This window comes from Tamandua tetradactyla, chromosome 13 (genome assembly GCF_023851605.1).
Source record: "Tamandua tetradactyla isolate mTamTet1 chromosome 13, mTamTet1.pri, whole genome shotgun sequence".
Lineage (NCBI taxonomy): Eukaryota > Metazoa > Chordata > Mammalia > Pilosa > Myrmecophagidae > Tamandua > Tamandua tetradactyla.
In genome coordinates, this window is record NC_135339.1 from 89,170,030 (window position 1) to 89,189,064 (window position 19,035).

General features: G+C 44.3%; 1 protein-coding gene across 4 annotated transcripts in view; it reads right to left on the reverse strand.

The window, feature by feature from the left end:
* The window catches only part of C13H10orf90 (chromosome 13 C10orf90 homolog), a 246,600-nt gene that overhangs the window by 170,989 nt on the left and 56,576 nt on the right, over positions 1–19,035 (reverse strand). The window lies entirely within an intron of this gene.

A 19,035-nucleotide genomic window follows, 5' to 3' on the forward strand; every position in this document is an offset into this window, starting at 1 on the left:
GGTGCTGGGTTGAAACCAGAGCTCTCAGCTTCTCTTACACTGGTGCTCCCCAGAAGCTGCAGACTCTAAAACCTTTGCCTTAATTAAGCAAAAGGGGAGCATTTGTAGAACCAGGGCTGAGGTGACCCCAAGTTGCTGATGTGGAAAACCAGGCAAAAGAAAATCAGGAGGTATTCTAAGAAATTGAAAGGTGTCCTAAGGAAATCGGAAGGTATCTTAAGAAATGGGACGTCACCACCCACTTCATGAGTAAATTCAGGTGCAGCTGCCAGTATGTGACTTTCTTGGCTTCAGTTTGCTTACAAAATAACAGATTAAAACCAGGTCAGTAATTGTTGCCCAGTACCTTCAAAATGGCCATTTATATCCTTTTCTTTCCTGAAGGTCTTAAATTTCAGAGAAGGGCTAGGGAACATTTTCTTAATTGGATCCCCTAATCCCTCAGAAGTTAAGAGAAAGAAGTGTCAGACTTGGAGTGTGGGGGACTCTGGAGACTTTCTAAGTTCCTGGATAAAAGGAGGAGAGAGGTAAAAATTTCCGGAGTGAGATCAAAACATTGGTTTAATGAGAAGGCTTTTAAATGTCCAAGTGTGTGCTTTATCCTACCCACCACAGGCTCTTCTCGGTGATTTTCCACCTTCTCCAGCCCCAATCCTATCAACCCTGGGTACAAAACCTCGGGAATCTGACTCAGTGGACAAAAGTCGAAGATGAAAAGTTCTTAGAGGGCCAGTGCCAAAAGGGACCCTGCACAGCCCCTTCTCTATCAGGAAAGGAAGCAAGGGGGTGACAGTAGCATTGAAACAATAGAACTGATCCAAAGGTGATTTTATGACCAGCCATTTTTAAAGTCACACTATTGGAATGGTGTTTCCTACCTAAGGTGGAAGGAATCCACCGATTTGTGGGCACCAGTGATGTCACAGCTCGATGAGGTCACAGCTCGATGAGGTCACAGCTCGATGACATCAGGGAGGCCTCACTGTTTCAGGCCATTTTTACATTTTATTGCCTAAAAAGTATTTTAAGGTGTGGATGGGATCTGAAGCATTCTGTAGGCCGCATCTTATTCCATAACTTTAAGAGTGAGAGAAATGCAGTTGATGAGTTGCCGTAATTTGACATTTTGTAGACATTTAATTAAGCATCTGTTCATTTTAATTTTTCAGTCTCTCTTTTTGCATTTTGGAGTCAGTAAAATAATTGTTTTAGTCCCCAACCACTTCACAGTCTTTGAAAATTTGGCAGGCCAAAGCACTGTGCCCATAGAACTTAATAATAAAACGCCCTCGCCGAATTGCACCGATGAGGATGGATTATACATCACATTCCGTAATCTACATAGTGAAAAACATTGTCACTAGGACACTACAGAGGATTTTCAGGGATGAACGAGTGACAAGAGAGAGATGTGGGCTTACCATCAGCAAGAGCTGGAAAGGTGGTACAGAAGACATAGGGGACGATCTCAGAATTGCTAGGGCTATGGTACTCTCTATGTCTACTGGTTTTAAATTTATTTCTTACCAATCATAGTGTTCCATGGTACCTCGGAGTCATAAAATGTCCCGTTTTGTTTTCAAACATTGGGCTACTGGGAAGTTATAATTAATATCTATGCTCCAGAGATAGCCTCCCAGGCCTTCCAGGAAAGGCATCTTCTACTGCAAGCCTGCATGTGTGTGTGGTGGTGGTGAGGGGGGGGGCCCAGAAAGACTGAAGGCTCCCATGAGGGGTAAATACAATGAATGTTAAAAAGCATGGACAGCCCAGGGAAGGAGCTGCTGAAGTTCTGAAACCACAGAAACGGAGAGGACCCAAACAGCCACAGATAGATTCTAATGTAAAAGACCTAATGATAGAAGACCAGGCAGACATTGTAAAAAGTGAAGTGAATCTCTAGGTGCTGACCTGGAAAAATTCCCTCCAGGCACATTCCTAAATGAAGAGATCAACTTCACAGCACGGACTGATCTTATTATATAAAAATCAACAACAAAAAGAGCTAAAAATAGAGAACAATTTTGTGTATGTCCATGATAAAGCAAAGTTATAGGCCTTAAATGCCCAGAAAAAAAGACTAGAAGGAAATAGAAATGGGGAAGGAGTTTGGCTGGGAAGATAAGGGTTGAGAGCAAACATACTGCTGAAATGTTTGACTCTTAACAGCAGTCAGAAAATATATCATAACACCTCATCCATGCTGGACGCTATTCTAGATGCTAAGTGTGTGGGTGGGCCAGGCCAAGGCAGTGCCTTCTTTATTACATTCTGGCTGAAGGAGAGAACAACCAACACATAAATAAATAAGTGCAGCCCCAGTTCTATGGAGGGAGCCTAAGGGAGTAAAGTGATGGTGAATGGCAGGCTGGCGCTTGAGAAGGCAGCCCGAGGAGCTGAGCCATGGGGAGGGGCAGCCCTGGCGGCTTCGGAGCAAGAACCTTCCAGGAGAAAGGAACAGCTGGTGCCAAGATCCTGCATCGAGAAGAGCTGGACGTGTCCAAGAGCGGGACAGGAGAGCGAGCTCCCTAGAGAGTGGTCCACGGGAGTGATCCCGCAAGGGGGCAGGGCCCCCCTCAGTGTGGTCATGGGTCTGGATGTTATTCTAAGTGGTGCCGGAAGAGAAGGTTTTATAGCAGGGAGGTGTCATGGTCAGGTTCATGTGTCAACTTGGCCAAGTGGTGGTTGGGCAAGTGCTAGCCTGTCTGTTGCAATGAGGACATTTCATAGAATAAAATCATGATCACATCAGCGGCATCCACAGCTGATTCCATTTGTAATCAGCCAAAGGGGTGTGTCTTCTGCAATGAGTGATGCTTAATCTAATCACTGAAAGCCTTATAAGGAGAATTCAGAAGAGACAGGCTCTTCCTCTTTCGGCTAGTGAGCCTCTCCTGTGGAGTTCGTCCAGACCCTCCATCGAAATCGTCAGCTTCACAGCCTACTCTGTGGATTTTGGACTCTGCATTCCCGCAGTCATGTGAAACACTTTTATAAATTTTATATTTGCGAGTGTTCCCTGTTGATTCTGTTTCTCTAGAGAACCCTAACTAATACATCTTGGTACCAGGAGTGGTTCTTAAGAAACAGAATCTTAAAAATGTGTTTTTATGATGGTTTTCTACTCTGACTGGATTCAAAGACACTAAGGACTCTTATTCCCATAATCAGAATGATACTCCCAATCCATAGAGTGAGTTGGCAAAATAGATATTCAAAAGATTACCATTTGATTCTCCTAATGCTTTGCCTGTACGAAGCCAGGCTCTGGGGGGATAATGTTTTTGACACCTTCATGGAGTTTTGTAGAAATAAGAGGTATAGAGGTGTTGGTTGGTTGTTGTTAGATACACTGGCTACATTAAGGGTGAAAGGGATGGGCTTAAGACTTCAAACAAGACGCTTAAGCACCATCTGAAAGATGTAGACGTTTCTATGAGTATCCTGAAGGAAAATCTTATTTACTGTAGCCTTCAACTTGAGATCTCTGAAAATCAGAGTCAGAATCTTATTGTTAGAGTAGTAACTTTACAACGTAAACTGAAATCTCAATCTTGCATAGTGTCTGCCGTAAAAGTGAGGGCATTGATTGGAAAGGAGTGAGACCCTGAAAAATGGGATGGTGACAAATGGATTGATTATGATGTCGGGGGTGAGGTTGAAACCCTAGATCATGCTGAGTCTTTTCTAGATAACCCTGTAATAGTTTGCCCTGAAGACATAACTGCCCCACCTCCAGCCTGCCTTGAGGAATTGGCCACCCAACTTCCTCCTGAAGGGATTAGCCCTAGAGTGACTAATCTTGTTTCACCAGTTGAAACTGCAAATGAAGGCCCTGAAGCAAATGGCTTGGAAGATATTTCTAATTCTTTTCATGACCCACCCCCACCACCCCTCATTTCTTCTAGACCTATAACTAGACTAAAGTCCCAACAGGCCCCTGAAGGTGAGGTACAAAGTATCACACCTGAGGAGGTACGTTATGCTCCAAAAGAACTGTGTGAGTTTTCCAATTTATATAGACAGAAATCAGGGGAATATGTGTGGTAATGGATTTTAAGGGTGTGGGATAATGGTGGGAGAAATATAAGGCTGGATCAGGCTGAATTTATTGATATGGGCCCACTAAGCGGAGATTCTGCATTGAATGTTATAGCTCGAGTGGTTAGAAAAGGTATTAACAGTTTGTTTGGATGGTTGGTTGAAGCATGGATCAAAAGGTGACCAACATTACCTGAGGTTGAAATGCCAGAACTGTCTTGGTATAATGTAGATGAGGGGATCCAGAGGCTTAGAGAGATTGAAATGTTAGAATGGATTTATCATGCAAAACCTGCTCTTATACCCAGGAATATTCAGAGGATGCAACTTTTACCAGAACAATGAGAAATACATTTGTGAGACTAGCACCATCATCCCTGAAGAGCTCTGTGGTTGCACTTCTCTGTAGGTTGGATATTACTGTAGGAACTGCTGTTACTGAGCTGGAATCCTTAAACACAATGGGGATGACAGGATCCCGAGTTGGCAGAAGCCAGGTGGCAGCACTTAATCGCCAAAGACAGGGTAGACATGGCTATTATAATAGACAGCAAACTCAAAGCAGGCATCAAAATTATATGACAGGCAGAGATTTGTGGCATTGGCTAGTAAATCATGGGGTACTTAGAAATACAATAGAAGGGCAGTCTACTAAATTCTTGTTCAAGCTGTATAAACAAAAGAATTCTAGGTTAAGCGAACAGAAGTCTAATCTAAATTAAAAAAACACAGAGTCACGGCCCCTTAATCAATTTCCAGACATTTGGTGTATGTGCTTGCTGAGGGTAGAGAGAACATGGAATGGGTAGTGGAAGAAGGTAGTGATAAATACTAACTTCGACCACGTGATCAGTTACAGAAATGAGGAATGTAATGCTGTTTTGTTCATGTTATACTATATAAGTTGTGAGATAATCAAGTTTAAGAATGAATATTACCCAAGGATTTGCCCCTATTCTGGAGAGATTTAATGTGCCTCCAGTTATATGCAAGACAGTTGAGTATTGTTAGGTGAAAGAAAAAAAAAGTGTGTTTTATTGTTTTTCATTTAGAAATTAGGTATGATTTAAGGTGGTATGTATAATTGTCAAGTTGACAAGGGGTGGACTGTCATGGTCAGGTTCATGTGTCAACTTGGCCAAGTGGTGGTTGAGCAAGTGCTGGCTTGTCTGTTGCGATGAGGACATTTCATAGAATAAATCATGATCATGTCAGCTGCATCCACAGCTGATTCCATTTGTAATCAGCCAAAGGGGCGTGTCTTCTGCAGTGGGTGATGCTTAATCTAATCACTGAGAGCCTTATAAGGAGGATTCAGAACAGACAGGCTCTCTTCCTGTTTTGGCTGGTGAGCCTCTCCTGTGGAGTTCGTCCAGACCCTCCATCAGAATTGTCGGCTTCACAACCTACTCTGTGGATTTTGGATTCTGTGTTCCCGCAGTCATGTGAGACGCTTTTATAAATTTTATATTTGCGGGTGTTCCCTGTTGATTCTGTTTCTCTAGAGAACCCTAACTAATACAGGAGGGGTCACATGATCAGTTAGACGCTTCAAAAGATCACCCTGACTGCACGGAGGCTGGGAGACCCAGAGGAGGATATTCTAGGAGCCCAGGCAGGACGTGCTCGGGGTCTTGGATGGAAGTAGCAGTAGAAATGGTTGAAAGTGGTCATTTTCAGACTATGTTTAGAAGGAAGATTTGGCAGGACTTCCAGGCAAATTAGATGTAGGATGTGGCAAAAGAGGAGAATCAATCATCATGGACTCACCCGCGGCCCTGATGTCAGGCCCTGCTACACCTGGTAAATGGCGGTTTCATTGTTGAAATGGGTCAGGCGTGGGAAGGGTGGGGAGAGTGGGCAAGATTTGGAGGAAAAAGTATAAATTGGAGAATTCACTGTACTGCAGCCAAGCAAGTGCATTCCTAAGCATTTACTCTAGAGAAATTCTTATACATGGACAACAGGAAACATATATAAGAATGTTTATAGAAACAAATATTCATAGTAATAAAAACTGGAAGCCCACGTGACCATTAAGGAGAATAAACTGTAGAATACTCTACAGTAGTGAAAAATAAATGAATTGTGTTTACATGCTGCAGCATGGATGACTCTTAGGAATATAATGCTGCATGAAAAAGACAGTCCCTAATGACTCTATCATCTAATAGCTTTATAAAGTTCAAAATGAGCAAACAATGTTTTTTAGGGATATATACAAAAGTGATAAGTCTATTAAAAAAAACAGGCAAATGATAAATACAAAACTCAGGGAGGTGGTTATGAATTGGGTGGAGACAGAAGATGAGCTAGAGAAAGAGCATATAGGGAGATACTTCTGCTGTGGTGATGTTTAGTACTTAGTTCTTAAGTTGGGTGGTGAGGTCACAGGTTTTCATTTTATTATGCCTCATAACTTGCATACGTAATAATATACTTTTCAATTACTGTGTCAAATAAATACTCTACACTAAAATAAAATATATATGGATGAAAACTCAATAGGGAAATGGTTTGAGTTGCCTATCAGACCCCAGAAGAGATGCACACAGGCAGGAGTATATGCAAGCCTGGGGCTGAGGGCAAGTTCAGAATGAAGTTGATGGCGGAGTCCAGCAGCAGTCCACGGAGGAGTTTGACACTCTGGAGCAAGATGACATAGAGCAGGTAGAAAAGAGGATGGAGCTCCGGGCACGTCAACATTAACACCTGAGAAGGAGGAGGAGCCATCAAGGAAGACAGGAAAGGAAGAGGAGCAGCAGTTGAGTGAGTGGCCACCAAGGGAAGAGCAGAAAAAGGCTCAGGAAGCAGACAGTGACTCGTTGTATCTGATGCTCCTGCAATGACAAGCACGGCGAAGGAGACAGGGTGACACAGCCATCAACTGCACCCTTGACAACCGTACTTCAGTGGTGGAAGGGAGACGAGTCTGGACCAGAGTGGGTGGGAAAGAGACTACAGTCATACTCTACTCATGTGCTTTAAGAAGTTCAAAAGAATAAAATGATGGGCAGGCCATGGTGACACCATCCGAACTGCCATCTTAAAGTCATCATTAAGGATTCCTGGAATTCTTTGGCCTCACTCAGCTCTGGAGTTCAGCCCTTTTCTGTGTTTCTACCTGCACCATGGTTATCAGTTAGTTGCAAGATGCAGAGTCTTTGGAAACCCAAGTGGGTCATTAGAATGTCAGGCTGCATTTCAGAAAGTGGAAAAATATCCTAATTGGTGCCCATGGAGCTGGCCTCTGCTCCCCCTTGATTGATAGATGGGGCTCTCCAACTGAGACACAGAATGTGCTTGCGTAGCCTTTGGACAACTGCCACCCTCTTGAACAGCCTGTCTTTTATCTCCCCTGAAAGTGACAGCATCAGAAAAAGAGGACCTAAATTATTTAACTTTATGGGTTGCCCATTTTTAATGTTTCAAATGCTGAAAAGGCAAGTGGCAAATAAGGGATTTTGTGGAATTCCCAGCATTTCTCAACCAGTGTCAGCATGAACAGGGGACAACTCAGTCCTGGTCTTAGGAGGCATGGGTCCTAGCTCCAGTTCTGGCACTGACACCTGGACAAAGGTCAGCCTTCTCTCAGCTCCACTTCCCCACCTGGTACATAGGGAATGGACAAAATTCAAACATTGTTAGATGTGAAGTACAGTGTTCAAATAAAATCCTATGTAGAAAACCAGTAAAATCATAGATGAGTGAAATTATTCTGAGTTAGAGGTTATCCAAACATAGCTCAGTACACACCCCATGCGTGCTCACACGCACACACACAAGCTAACATGGTCTCTAATCTTGGGGTTAGAGACGCCTCAAGTTTAAAAGTCAGTGGAATCTAGCCATTTAGGGAAAAAAATGAACCCACCTTCACACCATAATAAACTTTTGATCATTGGACTTCAACAAAAGAAAAACACCATTAAAGAAAATGAAAAGGCAAGCCACAGACTAGAAGAAAATATTTACATTACATATAGCTGAAAAAAGATTTGTACCATATTATATAATGAACTTTAAAACTCAATAAGAAGACAACCCAATTTTAAGACATGAGCAGATTTGAGCAGACACTTGGTAAAGGAAGACAGACACATAACCAATAAGCACATGAAAAGACACACGGCACGTTAGTCACAGGAGAACTGCAAATTAAGCCCACACTGAGATGCTACTAGATATCTCCTAGAGCAGCTGAAATTAAAGACACTGACAATACCAAGGGTGGGCAGCAACTTGAACTTTTACTCATTGCCGTGGGAAAATGAGTACAGCTCACTGTGGAAAATAGTTTGACTGTTTCTTATAATATTAAACATATGCTTATTCCACAACCCAGAGATTCCACTCCTAGAGATTTATCTAAAAAGAAATGAAAAATATCTCTGGGCCAAGACTTGTACGAGAACGTTCGCTACTGCATTAAGTATTTTAGTGGTAAACCCATACAAGGGACCACTCCTCAACAGTTAAAAGGGACAAATGTATATTCCAGGCAAAGGGAACACCACACACAGAAGCTGGGAGGTGAGAGGACGCGGAGTGTTTTCCAAGGAACTGTATGGTTTGGGGCAGTGACCGTGGACAGGAGGCTGAGAGGTAGTTCGGGCCAAATTCCAACAGCCTTGGAGGGCATGCCAATTAGCCTGGACTTATTCTGAGGGCAAGGAAAAGTGATTCAAAGATCTTATATGTGGAACTAACTTGAACAGATTTGCATTTTTTTTTCACATGGGCATGGGAATCGAACCCAGGACTCCAGCATGGCAGGCAAGAACTCTGCCTGCTGAGCCACGTGGCCCACCCCAGACTGGCATTTTAAGAGATAACTGGCCGCTTAATAGAGAATGATGTCGAGAAGAGCCAGGGTGGAGGCCAAGAGAACAACCAGGAGGCATTTGTGTAAGCCAGCCAGGGGGCAGGATGGGGGGTGAGGAGGGTGGTGGTGAGCACAGAGAGAAGAGGGCGCATTTGGGAGAGGCCTGAGAGATGATATGAACAGAGCATGATGAGGGACTGCATGGGACAAGACAATACTCATCCCTATTAAATGTCATCTTCTTTGCTTCTACTGTTTGTTTTGGGTTTTGTCATCGAGCACATAAGCAAGCCATCATAACAAAACTGATCAGTGTCCCCCTGTGTTGACCCAGACCTGTCACAAATGTTGAAACAAGACAAGGCGTGTTATGGCACAAGGTCGCCTCCCTATGTGCAGACTTGCAACAGTGCCCTTCACTCTACCAACTATGACTCTGCCCAGCCCATGGTTCTCCACTCTTCCATCCAGGGCATCATGAGAGAGCTATCCAATGGCTCTGGGGCCCCTGATGCCATCTTTCCATGGCATCCCATTGAACCAGTGGTATGGTAAGCATGTTGGAAGAGGAAGAAGGGTAGATGGCATGACTCACTCTTTTGAAAACCATTCTGGCCCCCTAGGGGATCTCCAAACACTTACTTTTGGTCCTTGCCCACGGTCACCAACCAGTGGCAGCGCTGCCCCCAGACACAGGACCCTGAGCACCATTGCTTCCACCCCTTCTCCAGTACCTCTGGGACTGACCTGACCAATCCAACCTTTGGCCCTACGTTCAGTGTGCTACAAACTGAGGCGAATGACCCACTGCCAGCAGCGTGCTTTTCTTGGAACAGAAAAAGAAACAGCAAATATCTTCCTGACATCTTCTTTTGCGCATCCTATAATCTGACCAATTGTGAATTAATATCTTCGAACATGAAATCCACTGGAAGTTGATATTTAGAACAAAACCTGTTCCGTCCTCCAGCTGGGCCATCCAACAGGTTATGATTTAAGCATCCATCACACCTGTGTGCCTTCCCGCCCCTTGCCTGCCAGTTTCCTTGATTCTTACATATTCTCTGTGTCTTCCTCTACCAGACCTATAATTAAGCTACTCTTTCAATACACCATTTCACTTGTAGCTGGCATGTGAACTGGTCTTTAGGAGGGAAGCAATCATCAACCCGTGGATGGGCTTATTCAGTGGTGGCACTTCTAAGCTGATTTAAGCAGTCTGTCGAAATAGAGTGAAATTAGTTTACCAGGGAGCACTCCCATCTCTAGGAGGACAGTGGGAAGGAGAAGAGGGGAAGGGGGGATGCAAAGTAGAGGGACTCAGACATACTGAGCATCTTTCCTCTCTTTCTCTTTCTTTTTTTCCTTTCCAATTAAATGATGAAGGATTTGCTGGTCTGTGATTATCTATAGTTCAGCTTGGCTCTAATCTTCAAAACAACCTTCACATGATACATGCTGGCACACTTCTTGTTGCTATTTTGTTGCAAGTAAGTCAGAAATTTGAGGAAGGCATTTCCAGTTGGGGACAGAGGAACTCAGCTTAAGGGCATCTCCCATTTCCCCAGTCTTGGTGCTTTCCGGTAAGATCTCCTCTGCATAGGAAGCAGGATTCTCTTTGTGCTGCAGAGATAAGGTGCTGGGGACTTCCCATTCCCACTCTTGAAAAGGCAAGGCTGGGGTCTTTGGATGGCCAAAGGTCAGACCATCAGGAAAGACCAAGAGTGGGAGGGTCACATCTCCATCCTCTCACTACCTCCTGTGCTCCATAGGTTTTGAAGTGCTTCACTGAGAGCTGCCTACACAATTAGAGGTGGATTAGAGGAACTGGTAATAGGGGATTTGGGTGCTAATCCCCTTCCAATTGTTAACATTAATTAAAGTGCTTTCCTCCTTCATTAGGCAACAAACACACTACTTTCTTAAAAGGAGAGAAAGGGAGAGTGCCATTTGGCTGGGAAATATTTAGCTTGATTTTTCCACAAAGACATCAAACTGCGCCTTTGATTTCTTAGAGCATAAACTTTGTGATGTGTGTGAAAGACAAAGAGGAAGAAGAGAGAATACCATTAACTTCCCACATTTTAGAAGTCAGAAATGTTTTAAGTTACATGACATGGATTAATGTCTATCAATCCCCCCCCCAATAATTTTCTTATTGGCTGCTGCAGTCCCATTATGTAGATTAAAGCTGAAAGGGCTCAGTGAATGCAAACCAGGTGGGGCTCAGTGAATGGGAACCAGGCAGGGTGGACAGGTACGGTGGGCAGACGGGGTGACACCCTGGCATGGTGCCTAAACGGAGACGGATGGGACGGGGACAGATGCAGTGAGAGAGAAGCTCAGACACACACACGGGGCAACACAAGCACACAACACAGATAAGTGCCAGCAGACCATAAGCAGGGGTTGGGAGGCGCTGAGGTAAGATGAGAAAGAGCCCCTCACTCACGCTGGGAAAACCCATCTTGCAAGTGTTCTGAATTTAAAACTAAACAAAAGACGCTGAGGTCCTCTTTTCTGCTAAAATAAAACACTATACAAGTTGCAGCGCAGACCTTGCTCTTACGGTACACTAACAACTGAATGTGTCTGGGTTTCGACACATTTGTGTTCAGATGCAGTGTCTTATCTTAATGAAGAGCCGCTAAAGACAGGTGTGTAGTTTATTTAACTTTCATTTTCCCAGATCATCTTATATGGTGCCTGGCATCAGCCAACCAGTTTTTCCACAAGTCCATGCCATTTAAAGAGCACTTTGCACTAATTATCTCATTTGATTTAAATGACCATATTTTATTTTAATAATAGAATAAGATGATTGCTCTAGTTACACCTTAGAGTTCAGAGGCTACATAAACTCCCATGCTTGAAGGCTCTTAAACCAGGGATACTCTGTCCTGAACCCAGAATAGTTAACAAGGCGCCCTCCCAAGGACCCGCCCCCCCCCAAGGACCTGCCCTCCAAGGTCCCGCCCCCCAAGGACCCGCCCCCAAGGATCCGCCCTTCCAAGGACCCGCAAGGACCTCACTGTGCAGGGAACGTGGCCTGCCCCATGCTTGGCCTCGTGCGGAGAGGGAGTAGGGAAACACCGTAAGATTCACTTGTGCCCCAGCCTCACTGTCATTTACACCTGGACACAAGCTCCAAATGCTACAAAGTATCCTATAGGATGAATAAACACCAAGCAAGTACCTTCCCTTAGTAGGAGGCAGAAGATATTCAAACAGCCATTTTTAAAATGTAAATTCCCTCTTTAAAGCCTGCCCCCTCCATACATGAGAGCAGATGGGTTCCCCAGAATGAGATCTAGTGCCAGGAAAAATGCCCCCTGCATTGTCTCTTCATTTTTCAGAGCAGGCCCTTTGATGAGTCATGTCCCTAAACAGAAGTATTAGGTTGAAATACTAATCACCTCTTACTAGTCTCTGAGCTACAATGGAGGTACTGTATGCACTGCCAGTAAATTCTCCCCTTAACCCCTGAGCGTCCATTTAGCAAATAGACAGCTGTGAGTATAATAATAATGGTAATAGCAATGCAAGCTAACAGCCCATGAGTATTGACAATGCAGCTGGCAGATGTTTTCCATTTAATATTTACAGGGAGTGGAAGATACTTGACAAGACACAGCAAGGGGAAGAGACTTCCCAAGGTCATCCAGCTGTGAAGGGACTCGACTAAATTCCAGCCTGGGCAGCTGCGCTTCGGACCTCCTGCCCCGAAATGCTTCCCTCCGTGCACAGGCAGCAGGTCCCACAAGCGTGTGGTCCCCTAGGGGCGGCACCTCTTTCCACTCAGAGCCATCACTATTCTCATGGAATGGTTGAGCCTATATCAGTACATGTGCTTGGAATTTGATTTAAAGGTGAATTTGCTTGCTGGTGGAAGCAATTTAACCTCTCTAAATCAGAATGTGTCTTACGATGAATGGTGTGTGTCCAATTAATAGGCAGAGGTAGTTTTGGGGGGTGTTTTTTTTTTTTTTTTGCCTTTCTCAGCTGCACATAAAATAATAGTGAGTCTTACAATGAGTAGATCTTGGATTTGAGGGAATATGGAAATGTCTATTAATTCTACTGATGAAATAAATCCCAAAAGGGTAGTTTCCCAAATTCAAAATAAACAGTTGGAAGTAATGGTTGGTGCAGTGCATAGAGCAGCAACTAGAGGGAAAAGACATAGAGACTAAGAATAAAGGACATGCAGCTGGCCGGAAAGCAGATGATGTTTTGGACCAATCGCATTCGAGAAACCAGGGGAACAGAAGTCTGGAAGTCACTGGTGTCATCTGATGTCATGGAAAATATCAATATTTCTGGGTTTGGCAATTGTTTGCTGTGTGGCCTTAAGTCAGTTGCTCAACCTCTCTGTGCTTCACCTTAATCATCTGTAAAAGGGGGCTAATGGTTGTAGCTACTTCCAAGATTAGTGTGAAGGTTAAATGTGTCAATACCTGTGAAGTGATGAAAACACCCACTCACTTCTTTTAAGCTCCCAGTTATTATTAGAGGGCTCAAACTTTTTATCTGCAAAGGGGTTCTTATCCAGCTCCCAGGCCCAAGAGACAGTCTTGGAGGTATGGTTTAATCAAAAAAAATACTGGGATTGGAGGGAAACTTTTGCCGGCTTACAGGGAGAACTCTCAGCAGAGGAGGGGAGGGAAAGGACAGGCAGGCCATCCAGAACTCCTGACATTAGCGATGGCTGAGTACCTGCCCTTCCTTTGAATTCAGAGGTTGGAAAGACACACTCAAGCTCGTCAGAGGTGGGTGACTATAAGGAGTCAGAGGTGAAGCTAAGTTGAATAAGCCTGGGAAGAAGAGATGCTGTTGCTTATTGCCCTCCCTCGTGCCGGCTCCTTCACAGACGGACTCCTTCTCCAGCCGGCAAGGCTCCAGCCCAAAACAGGGTTCCAGGCAGTCACCTGTGTGACGGTTTGGAGGCTTTTATCGACCAGAAGATCAGGTTCTTCAAGCTAATCCATTCCTGTGGGTGTAGACCCAATGCAGGTGGGACCTTTTGATGAGCTTATTTCAGTAGACACCTGGCCCAGGTGCGTCTTAATCCTCTTACTGGCGTCCTTTATAAGAGGATAAAACTCAGAGAAACACACAGAAGAGAAAGATACAGAAGCTGGGAAAGAAAGTCACCCACGGAGCAGCCAGAGGCTGAAAGCAAAGAAACCCAGGAGAGAAGGAAGGGACAGGCAGACGCCCACGTGCCTGGCGCTGGGACAGAGCTGACGCTCACTAGTAGCCGGTCTTCAAGGAGGAGAAAGCATTGCTTGTCGATGCCTGGATTTGGATATTTCATGGCCTCAGAACTGTAAGCTTTTAAGTTTGTAAATCCCCATTTGTAAAATGCCAACCCAGGTCTGATAACATTGCATTTTGGCAGCTTCAGCAAACTAAAACCCCTGACCTCTTCAGCTCTTTACTGGAGGCAGCCTGACCCCCGCCCTTATGTCTGACCGTTCCTGGTGCCGAAGGGAAACTGAGTCAAGGGGGGGGCAATCAAGCTTTCTGTGTTACCTCTCCTGAGCCATAATTTCACAAAGCCAGAAAAGTCATGTGGGTAATTTAGCTGATACTTTCTGCCTCAATTGTTTGGCTATCTCGAGTCCTCCTTTCCTTCCTCCTTTAGTTGAGGAGGGAAAAAAGATAGGAATCCACATGTATATGCACTTTTCAAAAAGGAGAGAGATAATTGCTTGAGCAGAAAGTCCTCAGCCTTCAGGGAGAAGCTCAGCTCCACTATTCAAGGCAGGAAAGATAATCTACAAAGCACAGACATGCAGATGTGTGCTTGGCATCTTCCCCTCTCCTCAGTTCACTAGCAAAGTTAATTTTAGGATTTTTTTTCTCCCCACAGAAGCCATTGAGTGAGACAATTAGTTTTTACCATATCTCTCCACATCCTAAGGGTTGGCAAGCCTGAAGTCCTGATAATAGCCACAGATTTTACTGGGGTAACAGTTTATCTACACTTCTCTGCAAGTTCCACCAAGCTTGAATCTCTTTAGCTACATGGATCAATTCTAATAAGAGCTGACAGTTTAATCAGGTAAGATAAGGCACATTTTCATAATAGGACACAAGAGATATGCATATTTTCCCATTAATGGATCTTGGGATTTGGTCACATAGCACCTGCATAAAATGTAGACATTTCACTCCAGCATACTCTTTTGATCTGAGGCCACCCCAAGAAAGCTCAGGGAAAAAAGGCAAAACTAGCCGTAAATGATACCTTATAATAAAATGGATTGCACACATTAAAAGATCTCGATTTCCAAATGAATGTTGCTGCAAGTCTTCAGTCATGCTAATCACTTAATGGCCATCTTTAACCTTGCAACTAAGATAGGGGGAAAAAAAAGCCATTCCAAAAAATGGCTTCATATTTATTCTAAGTAGAGGTGGAATTCAGGCAAGCGATCACGAATATGGATGACTGTAAATCCCCTCGAAGGAGCATCTACTCCAGATGTGCCAAACCAGAGGCCAGCTCAGAGGCGGGACACATTTCTCTGGCCCCGGCACCCTCCTCCCCCAGGCCCATGGGGCCTCCAGACCCTCTTTGAGGAGGCACAGCTGCTGGCGCATGCCGCTGTCCTCATGACCGAGAGCTGCAGGGCACAAAATGAGAGTGTGTTCCCCTCTGCTGGCCGTGGGGTCCCCAGAGAGGTCCCCCGGTTCCCGGAGAATAAGGGCCCTTCGGAGAGCCCCGGACCCCTCACTCTCATCCCACTACTGTGCAGACAGCCTGGGTAGGTGGTCCTGGGAGACATGCAAGAGAGGGGGAAGGATGGCTCAGCCCCCACCCTCAGCCCCAACGAGCAGGAGAACTAACCTTTGTGGCCAAGGAGCAATGTGAGGGGGTTTCTGGGTTCCTGCTGGTGCCTTGACAACGCCTGCCCACAGGGATGCAGACTGTTGGGCTCCCACCAGGCATGAGTGGGGACTGGCCCCACTCCAGAGGAAAGCTAGAGCTGTGGTCAGGGAAACCCATAGCCCAAGAGCAGAGCAGTCAGAAACCCAGAGGAGGTGGCTCCTCACAAAACAGATCTTCTACATGATACAAAGGAAAACGTATAAAAATAAAATAAAAGAGATTTAACTGTGGCATAAAAACAAAATAGGTTTCCTCTAACTAAAGCATGATCTTTACATTTAAAAATTCCATCTGTAAACTAAAGAAGAGGATGGCCTGACGAAAGCCACATTAGCAACTTTGAAATTACATGGAGGAATAGCTCCTGCCACAGTCACAGCTCAGAGATAAGTGGGTTTCTGCTTGTAGGGTGGAGCCCTGATCTGAGGAACCCCCAAGAGTCCTGCCCGTGGTAAGTGAAGCAACTTTCAAGACAGGAGAATGTCCACCATGGATTGTTTTGATGCTGTGATTAACAGAATTATTGTGTCCTTTGAGATGCAAAATGTTATTTAAAAGATGGGATAGCATCACTCCTGAAGGTTCTGATCAGTCTGATAAATGATGTCAGTTTTAAAACGCTTGGGGGGAAAACAGCTATGGCCCATGACTATAACCTCTCCCATAAGTATTGGCTCTTCCTGGTGGCTGTTCTGCTCTCACATTGGTTGAGATCTGTGAAAATCTGGTCCCACTTTCTCTCTGAATAAGAATGAAGATGCTACAGACCCTCCACACCATTTCTGAAAGTTACTCTAGACTGGACTATCCAACATAGACTTTCGGAGCAATTCAAATTAGAGAACATGTTGCCGGAGAAACAAAAAGAGGTTTAGGCCTCTCTCCTGCCATGGTCTCCTTCCAAGGAAATGTGAGGAGCTCTAATGTTTTGCTGCTAGGGTACAGATTAGCGATATTAATGTCCCTTTAGAATCTGGGAGTGCAGGTGTGTTGGAGATTGAATTGTGTCCCCCACAAACGGAATATCCAGGTCCCAACCCCTGGCCCTGTAGGTGTAAACCCATTTGTCAACAGGACCTTTGAAGATGCTGTTAGCTAAGCTGTGCCCAGACTGAGAGAGGGTGGCCTTCCTCCAATATGGCTGAAGTCCTTATAAGTAAAGGGACACAGAGAGAGAAGCCACGGGAGAAGCAAGAAGCCATGGGGAGCAGCCAGAAGATGGAAGCCGGTGGAACCTGGAAGAGAAAGGAGAAGACGCTGCCATGCGCATTGCCATGTAACAGAAAAATAAAGGAAATCCACAGATTGATGGCTACCTAGAAGATAGTGATCCCAGCAGGAAGCAAACCTTCTAGCCTCTAAAACCATGAGCCAACAAATCCCTCTTGTTAAGCCAACCTACTACATGTATTTGTTTTAGCAGCTAGGAAATTAAAACAGGGTATCTAAGTTTGCCAGGTCTGCTCTAACCAATACCACAGACTGGCTGGCTTCAACAATAGGAGACAATAGTCTCACAGTTTGGGAGGCGAGAAATCCAAAATCAAGGTGTTGGCACAATCAGGCTTTTTCTGAAGTCTGTAGCATTCTGGCTATGGCTTGCCAGCAATCCATAACTCAATCTCTGTCTCTGTCACATGGTCATCTGTCTCCTTATGTCCCCTACTCCTGATCATGCCCAAATTGCCTACACTTTTAACAACTCCAGTCATAATGGATCAAGGCCCACCCTGTTTCAGTTTGGCTTCACCTTAACTAATAATACCTTCAAAGATCCTATTTACAAAATGGGTTCACATCTACAGGACCAGGGGTTAGGCCCTGAACTCATCTTTATGAAGTACATGACTCAACACACAGCAGGGGGCATGGTTGGAAGTCGAACTAAGAATAGTTCAGCTCTTGAGTGAATCAAGCTTAGTAATTTCAAAGAACACACCTGTTGCAGCTGGTGTATTGATTTTGGACTATTTGCACAAATGCTGAGACTATACCTGCATTTCCATGGTGAACCTGCTGGACCTGGAAAAAGTGCATTAGCTCCTGGACTCTATCTCCCAAACCTCATATTCCATTTTATGGTGAAGACTATAGCCAAGGATTAGTCATTAGAGGCAACTGGTGGTCCTGAAGACTGTCCCTAATAGGCAGCAGGTTAATCAAAGCGATGGGCAAAGAGGAGCATTTTCAAAAAGGGCATCTCTCAAAATTATGATTCTCAAAGTCTAGAGAGCGCATGATCCTCTCAGAGGATGCACAGGGTCAAAAGTATTTCCATCCTACTACCAAGATGTCATTTGCCTTTTCCACCAAGATTATATTTGCACTGATGATGCCAAAGTAATGGTGGGTAAAACTTCTGGCTCTTGAACATAAATTAAGACAGTAGCACCAAACAAAATTAGTAGTCACTGAAGTCTTTGCCGTCACATACTCAGAGTGAAAAAGGAGAAATATAGCCAGTTTCACTTAAGGATGTTCTTGGTGAAGCAGAAGAAATTTATTAGTTTTATATAAACTTACCCTTGAGTGCTCATCTTTTTAGTATGCTGACAAAATGATAAGTTCACATTAGCTGTAGAGTGTCTGCTGTCTTGAGGGAAAGCACTTGTGCAATTCTTGCAACTGCAAACCTAACTAGCGTTTTTTTTTTTTTCATGAAACACCATTTTAACCTACAAGAGCTACTGACAGACAAACCATGGTTTTTCAGACTGGGGCACTTGTCAGACGTTTTGTCAAAATGAATGAAGTAAGTTTGTCGCTTCAAGGAAAATAACTGACAGTGCTTGTTGTCCATGATCAATTTTGAGCTTTCAAGTGAAATTAAAACTTGGAAGTTTATATGTGCCTCCCTGAGATTAAAGACTTTCTGATGAGCTCAGTGGTGATAATTAATGAATATGCTTTTTTAGTATCATAAAATAAACTGTGTCAACATTTGGAAGATCTCCATAACTCAAGTGAATCAATATTTTCCAAATCACCAATACATGATTATCATGGTCAGGTTCATGTGTCAACTTGGCCAAGTGGTGGTTGGGAAAGTGCTGGCTTGTCTGTTGCGATGAGGACATTTCATAGAATTAAATCATGAGCAAGTCAGCTGCATCCACAGCTGGTTCCATTTGTAATCAGACAAAGGGGCATGTCTTCTGCAATGAGTGATGCTTAATCTAATCACTGAAATCCTTATAAGGAGGATTCAGAAGGGACAGGCTCTTCCTCTTTCGGCTGGTGAGCCTCTCCTGTGGAGTTCGTCCAGACCCTC